This window comes from Crinia signifera, chromosome 4, assembly GCF_055691185.1.
Source record: "Crinia signifera chromosome 4, ASM5569118v1, whole genome shotgun sequence".
Taxonomy (NCBI): Eukaryota; Metazoa; Chordata; class Amphibia; order Anura; family Myobatrachidae; genus Crinia; species Crinia signifera.
In genome coordinates this window covers 79,928,623-79,943,725 of record NC_139220.1, presented here as the reverse complement: position 1 = coordinate 79,943,725, position 15,103 = coordinate 79,928,623, and the positions used below count along the sequence as shown (strand labels likewise).

Sequence of the window (15,103 nt, the reverse complement as noted above, 5' to 3'; positions counted from 1 at the left end):
CCACATGCGGGCACTTGGAAGAACCACAGGTACCAGCATGTGGGGCATTAAAGGCCCGCCGGTACCTATAGCCCCCCTGTAAAGGAAATATTAAAATAAAACAACAAACACTGGTTTTAAATGTTTTATTTAATAAAAACACAAACACAGAGTTTTTAGTATTTTATTAAACTGCATCTGGTCTTCACCTGGGGGCAGCGGCCCCCTAAGCTCTTTTGCATGGCCGCCGCCTCCCAGGGCTTCTGCCTCTTCATCTGTGTTTTTCACCTGGGGGGCGGCAGTCTTTTAAGCTCTTTTGCATGGCCGCCGCCTCCCAGGGCTTCTGCCTCTTCATCTGTGTTCTTCACCTGGGGGGCGGCGGCCTTTTAAGCTCTTTTGCATTGGCCGCGCCTCCCAGGACTTCAGGAGCTCTTCACTCCTCCTCCGCCGTCGGACTGACTGCCCCGACCCTGTCTCGAGCTGGCTAATATAGCCAGCTCTAGGGGGCGGGGCAATGACGCGGCGAGCCGTGATTGGCTGGCCGCGGCCATTTTGAAATTTGAATTTTTTTTTTTTTTTTTTAAAACATCTCCGTGACCCGTCCCGATGCCGCCGCGCTGCCGCCGAGAGGAGAGGTGAGGTGGGGGGTGGCGATGGGTGCTCCTGCTGGTGGGGGAGGGAGGTCAGGGGTGCGGCGGTTCTGCGGTGCGGGGTGCGGCGGGTCTGCGGCGTCCGCAGTCGCTCAGTCCTGCTCATCTGCCCGCAGCCACACATGCGGGAGATGAGCAGGAGCTTTCTGAGCGACTGCGCTGAATTGTACAGCCCGTCCGTTCTGAATCTTGGACAGATTCAGAACGGCGGGTGCGCGCATGTAAATCGCTGTGTGGGCTATATACACAGCGATTTACATGCATCTTCAGGCATTTTCTGAGCGATTTGTTAGAATCGCTCAGAAAATGCCTGAATATCGTGCTGTATGTGGGGGCCATTAGTGCATCTGGCCCTGAGTCTGGGAACCACTGGTCTAGAGAGACAACCCCCCCCCCCCCCCAAAAAAAACATCTGAGCCTAACCTCTCTGTTGTGATCACAAATAATGAAATAAAAATAGTACAAGGTACACACACTTATATACTGTTTTTATTCTAGTGAATCATATTTTCTTTCAATTAACACCTATAAATGTAGCTCTTGTTTGTTGATAAGTGTAACCTACCCAGCATGCCTCATCAAGAACGCTTTCCATTGAAGCTCTAATAATACTAATGAGCCCAGCGCCCCCACCACCATTATATAAAATTAGTTTCCGCTACTGAAGAACTTTCAAGGACTTGTTGATAAATAAACACACAATTTGCCTGGTTTTTCTTTTTCTGGGTGTGTACTTGTGATTAGCAGTAAATGGAGAACAATTAGCATTAGCATTTGAGTGGATGGTGAGGATAGGCAATTATGTCATTTAGCAGATGTTAAATGGTGGTAATTAGATTTTACAGGCCATTGTCTAGTAAATTCTATGCACATATGCGGGATACCTGTGTAATTCCCCATAACAGACCTTTTTAAGGGTTTTGATATTTATGATTTACATATTTCATTTAAAAAAGGTTTACATGTGATCTTATTTCAATATATAATGCCCTGAAAAACAGTGCTAAAATAATACTAGATATTGTGTTTTATTTTCAGCCTTGCATATTCAACTGTCTGCAAAAGCCACCGGGTGGCAATATTCTATTGTCTATGGTAGATATTTAAAGTTACAGGACCTTGTTAAATGTGGATTAGGGATAAATTGGCTGTGGTGTGTGATAAAGTAAATGTTCCATACTTGGTCCCCATGTATGGTGGGACGTTCATTCCTTGGTTTTATAGGTCCATTGCGAGTTTAGTAAATCTGAACTAACGCAATGTCTGTATAATCTTTCTCTAATCTCCTTATAGTAGATTGCATCACAGCACAGAGGTCATGGGTTTGATTCCCACCATGACCCCAACTGTGCAGAGTTTGTATTTTCTCCCCGTGCTTGAGTAGGTTTACTTCGGGTGCACCGGTTTCCTCCCACAAACCAAAAATACACAGGTGGGTTAATTGGCTCCCAACAAAAATGAACCCTAGAATGTCTGCGTGTTCATGTACATGTGGTAGGGAATATAGATTGTAAGCTCCACTGGCGCAGGGACTGATGTGAATGTTCAACTATTCTCTGTAAAGCGCTGCGGAATATGTGTGCGCTATATTAGAAACTGTTAATAAATAAAATAAGTAGTATGTAATATCCAAATAACCCCTAGCAATAACACCTTAAAGGCAAATATTTTACTCTACAAATAATAGAATTGAAGTGTCGGGAAGATGAAAGTCCTAAATTTGCTAGATTGCTTCAAAATGGCACTTGATTCTACTGTAAAAGATACTGTGCCATATGTATTAAGCATGATAAAATGGTCAAAAAGTGGTTATAAATTGGATGGTAATAATCCACCAGCCAATCTGCTGTGTTTGAAAAATGGCAGTTAGTAGTTGATGGTGATTTGTCACCTTTAACTTTAGCACTGCTTAATACATCTGCCCCTTTGTTCTGGATATGATCATAACTGATTGATTTGTTTTCCAAATGCCTGAATCTATTAGATTCCATTCACTCGCTTATTTATAAGGTGATCAGTCGAGAAATAATTTCTCCCTCTACCTACAGAACTGCCAGCCTGAAACATAGATGTTCTCTGGGCGTGATTCAAAGATATACTCTAATGTATTGTATTGCAGTTGTGAAATGTACCGAGATGCCCACCGGCAGCATTGTAAATCCAAACAGTATTGTACAAATACGCAGTGGCAGGGACAGATCTTTCTATAATAATCTCCCAGAATGGCTGCAGGAATTTGATGCTGGTGCCATGTTTTACGCATAGGGGATCAGTGGTAGGTGGAGACCAAAAAAGACACAAATGCATTTTAGCTGGCACTGGTTACCGTTCCCAAATGGTCTGACTGTCATTGCCAAGGTACCTTGGTGTGTGTGCAGCATGATGCATGCGCAGTCAAACAATAATCACTCGTCTACATAACGATCAGCATTGCCTACAACTCTGATTTAGGCCACGATCTTGTAGCACATTTAAAAAGATAGATTCTGGGCCAGTCAATCAGCTCCTGTCTGACAATTTTCAAACACAATCTGTGACATGTCAGGCAGGAGCTGATTGGCTGGATGTTTATCACTCTCCATTTTATCACTTTTGAAGCTTAGAGAATCTGGCCCTATGGCTGATGCCATTCACCATTTACCACACATAAATCGCACTTTGTCCTGTGCACATGTCCGTTCAGCGCTGCATAAGCAGATATCCTAGTGGAATTGGGAAATTAGGGAGGCCATCGAGACCATTTTCTTAAACATAATTATAATAATAAAAAGAATAATAATAATAAAAAAAGTAAAAGTATATGAATTTAACTCATATTTCTTGCTAAGCAGAATAACATCATGATGTTCCCACTGGTCTGAGACACTCCCCACTACTCTAGGGATCTGACTCCATACTATGCTTCTGAATTATACATTAAAAATATGTTACCTTATACTGCATATGACTATGGTATATTTTCTACAGTGCATTGTTGTTATTAATCATGTAATGTGCATACACTAGCAGTATTTACTTTATCGATTGATCTAGGGCAGGGGTGTCCAAACTTTTTGCAACGAGGGCCAGATTTGGTGAAGTGTAAATGTGTGGGGGCCGACCATTCAGCCTGACAATCTTTGAATCATTAATCACATCAGAATGGTCCCCCATTCACTGTATGTCCCCCAGCCTGTCCCTTCTTCACTGTATGTCCCCCATTCACTGTATGTTCCCCACTCTGCACCCATTCACTCTGTCCCCCAGCCTGCCCCCCTTCTCTGAATGTCCATCAGTGCCTCCATTCATTGTATGTCCCCAAGCCTGACCCTCCTTCACTGTTTGACTCCCATTCACTATGTACCCCACTCTGCTCCCATTCACTGTATGTCCTCCAGCCTGTCACTGCTCCCCCTTCTGAATGGCCATCACTGCCTCCATTCACTGTATTTTCCCCAGCCTGACCTTCCTTCACTGTATGTCCCCCACTCTGCCCCCTCCCTTCTCTGTATGTTTCCCAGCCCCTTGTGTGAGCCAGAGGAAGGAGAGGCAAAGCAGACACTGCAAGAATAGGAGATGCTTGGGCTCCCGCTGCGGCCCTCCTCCGCTCTTCATGTTACTGGAACAAGCTTCCCCCTTGCTGCCCCCCCTCCCCAAACACTGCTGTCACTGTGATTGTGGAGTAGGGTGATATACAATTGCAGCAGCAGGGGTAGGACGGCAAACACATCTGACTGTGGCGGCCGGCACCTCCTCACTGCAGCAGACAGCAAGGTAAAGGTGCGCTCGCCGGAGCCCCACCTTTAGTGTCCTGTGCCGTGCTTCCCATATATGATGCTCTGCCCACTTGAAATGACAGTGAGGGCCGCAATTGGCCCCCGGGCCTGATCTAGGGGCTCAGCCAATGCACTCTCTACCACAGCATTGTTTTTTACAAAAAATACCCGTTCATGTGCTGCACATGTACCATGGCCAACATTGCGTCCCTACCACCCCCTACCACCCCCATGGCATCCCCATAGCAATAAAACACACTCTCCCTGCCAGGATTCATTCCTTACCAGTGGTTATACTTACTAATAAACCTTACACAGTCAGATGCATTCAACCGCCACTCACACCACTTATCTATGAAATAGACTTGAGGCAAAAAACACAAAACTTCCATTGTGTAATCGTTAAACTTTATCATCGGGAGTCTGCAAAGACCGGCTATGGTGTCTATTTCAATCCCCAAATATACCAGACGCTCTGTAGGGCCTTCGGTGTTATCCTTGGCCACGGGTACACCCAGGCTTATAAAAAAGTGACAAAGCTGCCGTCAAAAATTCCCTGCAGTGATCCGAGCGTGGCGAGCCTACCAACAGGAAATTGTCGAGGTAATGACTTATGCTATCAGCTCTCGTAGCATCCCTTTAACACCCATGCAGGAAGGTACTGAAGTGCTTGAAAAAGGCACATAAAATTGAGCAACCCATGGGCAATTCAATGTAAAACCTTTCAATGCAAAAGCCATTGTCTAATTTCAAGCCCATTTACTAGAAAGCGGAAGGATGCAAGGGTAATAAGTGAAACGCAGATTCAACATCTAGTTTGCACATAAGGGCCCAGTGACCCAAACTCTTCACTATATCCAAAGCCGATGAGAAGGAGAAGTAAGTAAAGCAGCAATTCTCCTCAGCAATGGCATCATTAACAAAAACTTCTTTTGGGACAAGATAGATCTTGAATCACCCAAAAAAGTGCCTGGGAAATTTCGGCTAACTCGCCCACCGGTGACAGCACCAAATCTGAGATGGGAAACAATTTAAAAAGGGACCAATCATCCTGCCCTGGTCTACATAAGCCCTAACCTTATTCCTAACTACTTCCACGAATTCCAAAGCTGATTGCAGCTTCCTGACTGAACCCTGCCGAATCTGACCTGAGATTTGCAAGGGAAAACCAAACAAGAACCCTGATTTTGGCCTCAAATTGCCCTCAAATTAATCAGGGTGGGGGCCCTATCCAACAACTTGAGCTGCGGGACCGCAACTTTGCCTAGCCGTGAATGCGTTGCCTACCCCCCTGGAGTGGGGTTGTTGCAGTCCTTAATGGCATGTCCACCCGCATCTGAGGCAAAAATGCCAAAAGCGACATCTTGCATCAAAATTGCACTGGCCATTTTTGAATGCAAAGCATTTTCCATGGCCGGGTATGGACGAACCAGCTATATTCCCATAGGGGTGAGTACCAGACTGCCTCGACCAGCTCTTGTTATCCCCTTCCTTAACTGTACCCATGGACTGAGTGACCTCAACATCCTTTTTCCCAAAATCATAAACCTCCCAGCCATGTTGCTTCCTCCTGAATTCCTCATTGTAGCTTTGCCATGTGAAGCCTTTGTACGAGATAAACAAGTGGTACACAAGGAATTGGTAGAGAACCAAATTCATATATTTGTTTGGTTGAGTGTCCAAATAACAGGCTGCAAATATTAGCATACTGCGCACCCAGTTATTATAAGAACATAAACTACCCTCACTAAATGAACCTTTTTCCTTGCGGCCAGCAACGCTGTTAGGGACCACCAAGGTGGCATAGGTGGTTCTATTGCACTTGCCCAGAAGTTCTTAAAGCCTCCTGCAGGCTAAGACTTCACCTATAACAGCCACATTTGTGAGGGTGAATTAGGTCCACCCCAGGGCTTAAAGTGGTCATGCAGAGGTGGGGGAACTAATTTCTCTATGCCACCTAATTATTCCCCCCTCCCTTCCCCCCATTAGGCAGAGACCCCCCCCCCCCCTTGCCCCATTAGGCAGAGACAGGGACAGTGGTAGGGTTTTTGGCAACCCCCTGCAAACTAGAATTCTTTTTTGTGAGAGTTACTGTGCAGGGCCAATGTGGAGGTTAAAATGTTCCACCTCACCATTAGAGATGGTGGAACTCAGTTGCACCTCGTTCCCCCTCACTTTAACCCCTGGTCCACCTTCACACTGGTGCTGCCAGGTCTTACAGAGGGACAAGTGAGCAGACAAACAGACAGATCTGGAATGTGAAGCAATACCGGTTACAGGCAGACAAGTAGACTGGACTGGGGAGCAGTGCCAGCACAGGTGTACTGACATTCAAGCACAGGTATATACTGTACCCACAGAAGCTCAATAGGAGCAAGTACATAAATAACATAATAAGACAGTAATATGAACACAGTACATAAACAGAAGCTCAGTATGACCAGGGACAGACAGGGCAAGGTATAATACACAGGGCTAAAGCTCTGTTAGAGCAGGTGCAGGTTGGAATAAGCAGCAGAAGAAGAATATAGACACAGGCTCTTGCAGAGAAACAGCAAGCTTGGAGTGTCTCTGGGTAACACAGGCTAGACAAGATTAGAGGGGTTATTCTGGTTCACTCCTCCTGGTGAATTCCTTCTTAAATGGACAACACCATGTGCACTGCAGGGGGGCAGATGTAAAATGTTCTTAGAGAATTAGATTTGGGTGAGTTATTTTGTTTCTGTGCAGGGAAAATACTGACTGCTTTATTTTTACACTGCAATATAGATCTCACTTTGAATTATAACCCCACCCAAATCTAATGCTCTCTGCACATGTTATATCTGTCCCAAATGCAGTGCATAGGATTTTGTCCATTTGAGAAGGAATTTGCCAGAAGGAGTGAACCAGAAAAACCCCCTAGATCAGGATCAGGGTTTGCAGGAAAGACTGCGTATGATCTGCTGTAATAGCTTGAAACAAGCAGTATAACCAGACCAGAACTTAGGGCAGACTGGGTAATAGGGAGCAATATCCAATCAGAACAGCTACAATGGACAAACCCCCCTTAATGAGGAAAGTTACTGCAGGTGAGCAGCCTACCACACAAGTTAGAGTGCTAATTGCCTAAATATGTAACAGGTGAAACTGCACACAGAGCAAATACAAGAGTCAGGTGGCATTTACACAGACCCGATAGAGGTGGCTCATAACAAATGCCCTCCTATCCTTGAGGGTAAGGGCAAATATGTTTACATATTGACTCTTTCAAATCCTGTCTTGAGAGTGCAAACCCCGCTTTACACAAAAATTTCTCTGGTCATCCTAGCAGTCTGACCAGGGGTGGACTTGGGGTGATTACGGCAGCCAATATTTTAGATAAAGCTTGCAAAATTGTAGCAGCTAAAGCTACTGCTTCTGCAGAAGTGCCAGCGTGACCCTGTCCACCTGGACCGGTGGTTAACAGAGGCAGCATAGCCAAAACTACCGCTGTACATATAGCGACCATGCATTGGCTGAAAACTGCCCTTAAAATGGTCCAGACAAACCTCTGTTGTCCAGGACCCCACTCACCCAACATTGCGTTGCTGACCACCCAATACCTGTCACAACATTCAAGTTTTGTTTGGTTCTTACCTGGTTTGTGGTTTCTCCTGTCAGTTTAGCTCTGCTCCATGCTGCAAGGAAGTTCTGTGTGGTCTGAGCTTTGCTGATTGATTACAACACCTGAGTGACACATGCTCAGCTCTCACTGATTGAGGCACCTGTGAGACTCCAGCAATTAGCTCCCTATATAAAGCAGTCTCTGGCAGTAAATCCCTGCCAGAGTATAGGTTCCCACCAGCTCCAGTGTTTCTGTGCCTTATCCATTACCTTCAGATTCCTGATCATTGTATTTGACCTCGGCTTGTTTCCTGACAACTCTCTTGCTTGATCCTTCGGTACCTGACCTATGATATCCAGTGTATGATCTCAGCTTGCCTAGTGACCATTCTTCAGCTTGATCCTAGTGTACTGTGAACTGTGCTTTCCTGTGTATGACCGGGCCTGACCTTGGACTTCCTTTGCCTTATCCTTTGGTACCTGCTTTGGCCATTCTGATCTCGACCTGGCTAGCCGACCACGCTTTCATATTTCACCCTCCTTAGTACTTATACCAACTCACAAGGGAAACATGTCCAGGGGGCTGTGACCGACATGCTGGGTGCCGCAGAAGCCCAAATACCAATTGGTGGGGTCACTGGCAGAAAACCCCCGGAACAGTTAGACTCAGCGCCCTGCGTCTGGTCACGCCAATTCCCAAGTTAGGTAGAACAGTACTTCAGTTTGTGACAATACCACATTGCCACCTTCCCCCACTGCCACTCAGACTGGAATCACATTTTAAAGAATGCAAACACAGTTTGAGCCCTCATACTCACTGTGGCATGCTCACATGCTCAGAACCCATACTGAATCACCCCTATAGAAGGTAAGCACCACTGGGGCAGGGACTGATGTGAATGACCAAATATTCTCTGTATAGCAGTGCAGAATATGTGTTCGCTATATATACATAACTGATAATAAATTGCCAAATCCTTTTGTTGCATACACATAACTTTTAATTGGAATAATTTACTGTTTTGAACAGTAGTACAATCAAATAAGCTTATTTGATCTTATATGAAGTATGCATAAATATGGCTGTAAAATGTGTTATTTAATACAAGATAATTATCATCTTGTATAATGAGCACTCTATCTATAACTATCCAGGACACGTGCAGGGGCAGTTGCTGATAAACTGTGGTTCTCAATTTTGAACTGCACAAATTGCGGCTGCATGAGCCATTCCATTCTCAGGATAGAGCATAGTTTTAATGGCTGTACAGTATTTACTGGTGACTTTAAAATTGCGCGGATTCACTGTAATTCTTGTGATTTGTAGTTAGAACACTTACAGAGTTTGGTAGTTTAGACAGAAGAAGGTCAGAGAAATTGAATGCCTCCAGTAACGTTTTATAGGTCATTGTAGACTGTTTTTTTCGGCATTACCTTTTATCTGAAAGCTATTGTTTTTTATTCTGTAGAATGAGTGTATATTTATCAATGCCTGTAATAACCTGCAGCTATTTTTCCCCCTGGTAGGCTGTTTCTACAATCCAAAATTCTACATTTGCCAAAGCTATTGTTGTTAAGTGATTTATACCTGGCAGAAAAATATAGAAATAAACCAATGAGAGATTTGACCCTTTTTGTGCCAGTAAAGGTAAACTGTGGCTGTGAGACGTAGAGAACATCTACCATGTTCATATGACCCTAGGTTAGATTTTCTTATTCGGGTTTGTTTGCAGCACGGCTGCGTTTGCACAGGGACCGATGTTGTTGTAATGCGCATGCTCATTTCTGCGCATGTGTATACGCAGGGTACGTGCACCCACGGTGAACAGGACAGTGGGTGGGGTGGTGGGCGGCGCCATTAGCATATGGGAATGCCTAGCGTTCCATGGGTGTTCCCTTGAGAACGCTAAACGTTCTCACGCTAATGAGGCCATGCCGCAGGTGCGGGGGGCAGGCAGCTGAATGTCAGTTACCCTCCCATTTCTTTCCCAGCATTGCTCAGAGCGACTTTACATATGCATGCACCTTCCTCATCTTTCGATGGTCGACGACCATTGTCTGTGTAGGATTGGAGTCCAATTATTGCTTTCTCTCACTTTCACCTTTGAAAATGATTTTTAAAAGGTATGCCAATTAAATATATAATACAATTTATGAAAAAGATCATAAGTATGTAAGGCTACTCATAGATTTACAACCCTATTAGGTATATACCTCGTTTTAAAGAATGGAAACATTCCAATAGGAGAAAAGCAATAATAATTTAAAGGTATATGTCCCTACCAATAAGATTACACGGTCCTGGATCCTTTCATCTGTTGTCATCTTTTATTGTATATCCTCTGTATGTACTATTCTTTATATATAAATTATATATGAAGTTATAATATCTTCTATCATTTTTTATCTATTTTCTATCTATTTTTTTTATTGTATATAAAAAAAACTCCCTGGCACTCACCGCTGCTGCCCTGGTGCCCTACCAAAATGTTGGCGTAGAGAATCAAGAAAAGGCTGGCACTCTGGGGACTTGGAAAACGTGCTGTATTGAAAGTAAAAATAAACAACCAACGTTTTGGGGGGTGGTCCCCCTTTGTCAAGGTGCGTGGTGATAACTTTTGTGTAGCAATTGAATGAACTCTGTTCCTTTCCAATTACTGATATGCTGTTATATTGTTCTTTAATTATTACTGTATCTATCCCAGATATTTCTACATTTGTTTATAGTTACTTTGTAGGGAATCAATCTCAGATTGGCCTTTGTATTCAGTTTAATCACTGCAAGTTTGTTTCATGTAATGCTGTGAAGTAGTTGGACTCTTTCTTCACTTATATTGGGTCATGTGTCACTTTCCTTCTCCGTTATATTTTATGAGGTTTTATTATTATTCTATATTATGGTTATACTATGGTACACTGACCCAGACTGTTATGTCTCACCCCTGGAATAGTGCTACTCGGGGGTGGAGCCACAGAAAGTAAACAAAGAGTTTCTGTCCCATAGAGCTTTGTGAGATGATAAGCTTTATAAATGTCACAGTTTGCATTCATAGAATGTATAAAAAAAATCAGGACAGTGACGTTTTGTTATATACAGTGTTTTTGCAGGGTGGGGTACGAGATGACGGCGGTCAGAAAACAGACGTGCAGAATCCTGACTCATGCTAGATAAGTTTACTAACCCTCTTCTGCAAAACCCCCTAACCTTTCGTATCTGCAGTTTACCTCTAACCCTCCCCCCGGCAGCCTAACTCTAATGTATCTCTTTCTTTGTACCTAACTCTAAGCCTTCCCTGGCAGCCTAACTCTAATGTATCTCTTTCTTTGTACCCAACTCTAACCCTCACCCCGGCAGCCTAACTCTAATGTATCTCTTTCTTTGTGCCTAAATTTAACCCTGCCCCCTGGCAGCCTTAAGGTGCGTACATACGGATAGATTTGACCAACGATTCGATCTCGTTAACGATTTGCTCTGAACTCCTGCAAAAACGATTTCTTGTCAAATGTTAAACGATTGAGCAAACGATTGCTTAAAAACGACCGATCGTTAACGAGTCGTTATCGTTTGTCGTTTCTCCATAAACACAGTAGCTTGATCTTCTGCCCTGTGATTATGGGTGTGACTAAAAAGAGGTTCAAAGGCATCCACCATTTTAGCTCAGTGCAGTTCTGCTGTTGGAGAGGCATGGTTTATACCTGTTTTTCCCTGGTGAACTGCATTTCTTTTGCTTGTTAGGAAAGTGTGCTTTGAGTTTTTGTTCAGCATGGATTCCTATCGTTACAAACTTGCGTTGTCCTACGCATATCTCAAGTTGAAACGCAATAGGGATCCGGCATTTTGAAACCAGTTGCACGCTCTCCTGCCTCCTCTGCTTTCCTCTCCATGCGGCCCTGTCTCATCATGCTTTCCTCTCCACGCAGCCTGGGACAGAAAATGGCGGAGGGGAGTGGTTAGCCAGTCGTCAGCCAATCCAAATAGTTTCCTGTGGAAACGATATGCAAACGATTGGTGCACATCGATAGCGATTGGTCGCTGATCTTTCTGCACGCAGGAAAGATCAGCGACCTCTACTAACAACTGGCTGGTGCGCGCATCGTCGCCTATATCGTCCATACACACGGAACGATTTGAGCGATTGGTCGTTAAAATCGATCGTGAACGCCCAGATCGTTGGTTAAATCTATCCGTATGTACGCACCTTAACTCTAATGTATCTATTTCTTTGTGCCTAACTCTAACCCTCCCCCGGCATCCTAACTCTAATGTATCTCTTTCTTTGTGCCTAACTTTAACACCCCCCCCCCCCCGGCAGCCTAACTCTTATGTACCCCTAACCCTATCATTTTAGTGCCTAAATCTCTCTCACCCCCACCCCTTAGGCTGTCTTAAATTCGACCCCCCCCCCTCATGCACAAACCAGCCCTGACATACTTATGTTCAGAATGCCAACAGTTGGGATTCCATTGTTGGCATTGAGCACAGTGTCAGAGTTCCAGCGCTGGTCTTTTGATCAATGTTAGGATTCTGGTGTTGGTATTCTGACTACCAGCATCCCAAATGCCAGCATGTCTTTGGTAGATCAGGCTGTTGGGAGACCACAAACAAATAACTAGAACCCTGGGCAGGTTTTTTTTAATGATATAATTGAAATTACTTGTGAAAGGAGTATTTATCTACAAAGAATCATATTAATTTAGTAGAATGATCAAGACGGAGCTTTTAAAAGGAGATTAATATTAATACGCTTTCTTATTTTATGCTAGTGTACAGCATATTCTAAGCCATGTTATTTTTTAACATACTAAATTATATTTATACATACATTATATGTATCTATCTATCTATCTATAGCGTGGGGGGTTGCAGCGGCACTCGAATAAAGACGACAACAGCCGGTGGTTTTTGTCACCAACGTTTCAAAGCTCCGTGGCTCCTCTATCAAGGTGTGTAGAGAACACACCTTGATAAAGGAGCCACGGAGCTTTGAAACGTTAGTGACAAAAACCACCGGCTGTTGTGTCGTCTTTATTAGAGTGCCGCCGCAACCCCCCACGCTACAGATAGTACCCACAGCCATTGCTGTGTTCTGCAGGAGGGCACCAACTTCTTTGCATGCTTCACTCAGACCAACGGGGAGTGAGAGAGTGAGTGAACACTTTTCTAATTTTACCACGATCCTTATTGTAAAAACATTCTAGAAATTCTGTGTGCCCCAGCTACTTAAATGTATTTAAATCCCTTTTTGCTCCATAATATACTTGTAACAAATGAAAGAACCATGTACAATAAACCCTGTAGCCCTGCATCTATCAGATATTCCCTTTCATATCATGCTGAATGCATGGATTACATATTGACCTTTTTAGAAATAATGGTGGTAAATGTGATAATTATTCATTTACTAAAAAATAAAAAATAATAGCATTTAAATGTCTAGAGGAAATCCTGAAAATATTGTTTCCATCTCTTCTCTAATCTCTCAAAGGAGATAAATGACAGTGCATCTTCCAGATAGATTAAATGTGCCTGAGGATTAGTCAAATGTAGATTTCAACTAATGCATTTCTTTTAATATATATGTATACATTTTTTATTTTAAATCTTTACATTCATCATTAACTCCTTTTCGACTTTATTCTGGACAGCTCTGATGGCTAAATAATTGAAAGAACAGGTGTTCGCGGCATAGTACATTCCCAAATGTATCAGTTAATGGGCTTAGACTGCCAGGGGTGCGCGGAACAAAGCCAAGTCTGACATAATGGGCGAGATGTAATAGGGTGAGATTTTTAGTCATGTCTAAAAATTGCACATCTAAAAAGCGCAAAATTTTTGTGGAAATCGCTAATGTCACAAAGTCGGAATTCCCATGTGATTTAGTGCGGTTTATAGTAATGAAATGTACGATTTTTAGACATGTGCGGCTTTTAGTAATGATAATGTGAGATTTTTTTAGACATGGAAGTGTGCGGAATTTAGTTACACTTTAAAAAAAATATTGAGTAGGGTCCCCATCATGAGCATAACCAGCCCCGGGCTCATTGAACCGGTCCTGGTTTCATAAATACACAAGACAAAATCTGTAGGGGTCCCCTGTATTTTAGAAACCAGCAACGGACTCCAATAGCCAACTATTTCATGCCACAGCCGGAGGACACTTTTTATGCAAGATCCCCGGCTGTCACATGTACACCGTGGCTAGTCATCCCTTGAAGGTGTACCTGGGGGTCCCCCCAGGCTTCACCTGTCCAGAGCTGAAGTCTGTGCCTGTCCCCGGTGTCTCAGGGAGGTAGAGGCCGGGCTGATGTGTGCAACAATTAGAAAAAGCACATTCTTAAGACCCAGCAAGGAGGGCATTAATGTGCCCGCTCGATTTATACTTACCTGCTCCGTCCAGCAAGGTCCTCTCTTCCACTGCTCACTTGCTTCTGACAGTCGCTACAGCGGCTGCAATGTAGCAGACTGGGAGACCCAGTGTCTGTGCAGTGCATTAAAGTGGCGGGGAAACCTGCTCTGCTATATTAGTCTGGGGGTGGCTCTGCTTTATAAGTCCAGTCCAGTGGTGCACTGCTGTTTTATATCAGTCTGGGGGTCACCTGTTCTGCTGTGTTCAGTGGTGCAGTGCTGTGCTGTATCAGTCCAGTCCAGTGGTGCAGAAAATAAATACTGTATATGACTCTGGGGTTGACCTGCTCTGCTATATCCAATCCAGCAGAGTGGCGCAGTGCTGTGCTGTGTATATCAGTCCAAATAATTTGGACAAGTGCCATCAGGCCAAATCATTTTTACAGGGGCTATCCTGTGTGTTAGGGGTACGCTCTCTGTGTACGACACCACATATAATATTTTACAGGGGCTGCCTTGTGTGTTAGGGGTACTGTGACACATAATTGTGTTGTGTGTATTGGGCTTGCTCTCTGTGACATTTTTAGGGTCTGTCTGGGGTCTATTGGGTACTCTGTGACAAATAATTTTTTAGGGGTGCCCTGTGTAATACACACAGGGCACCCCTAAAAAATTACAGGGGTGCCTGTAATTACAATTACAGGGGTGCCCTGTGTGTATTGGGTACACTCCCTGTGACACATAATTACAGGGGTGCCCTGTGTGTATTGGGTACACTCCCTGTGACA

General features: G+C 43.9%; 1 long non-coding RNA gene across 1 annotated transcript in view; it reads left to right on the top strand.

Moving 5' to 3' along the window:
* Window positions 1-553: 553 nt before the first annotated feature.
* LOC146074110 (uncharacterized) overlaps window positions 554-15,103 on the top strand; it is a 123,298-nt gene continuing 108,748 nt past the window's right edge. The window contains exons 1-2 of the long non-coding RNA XR_014473365.1: window positions 554-614; window positions 10,469-10,570. This is a non-coding gene — a long non-coding RNA (uncharacterized LOC146074110). The remainder of the gene's footprint in view (window positions 615-10,468; window positions 10,571-15,103) is intronic.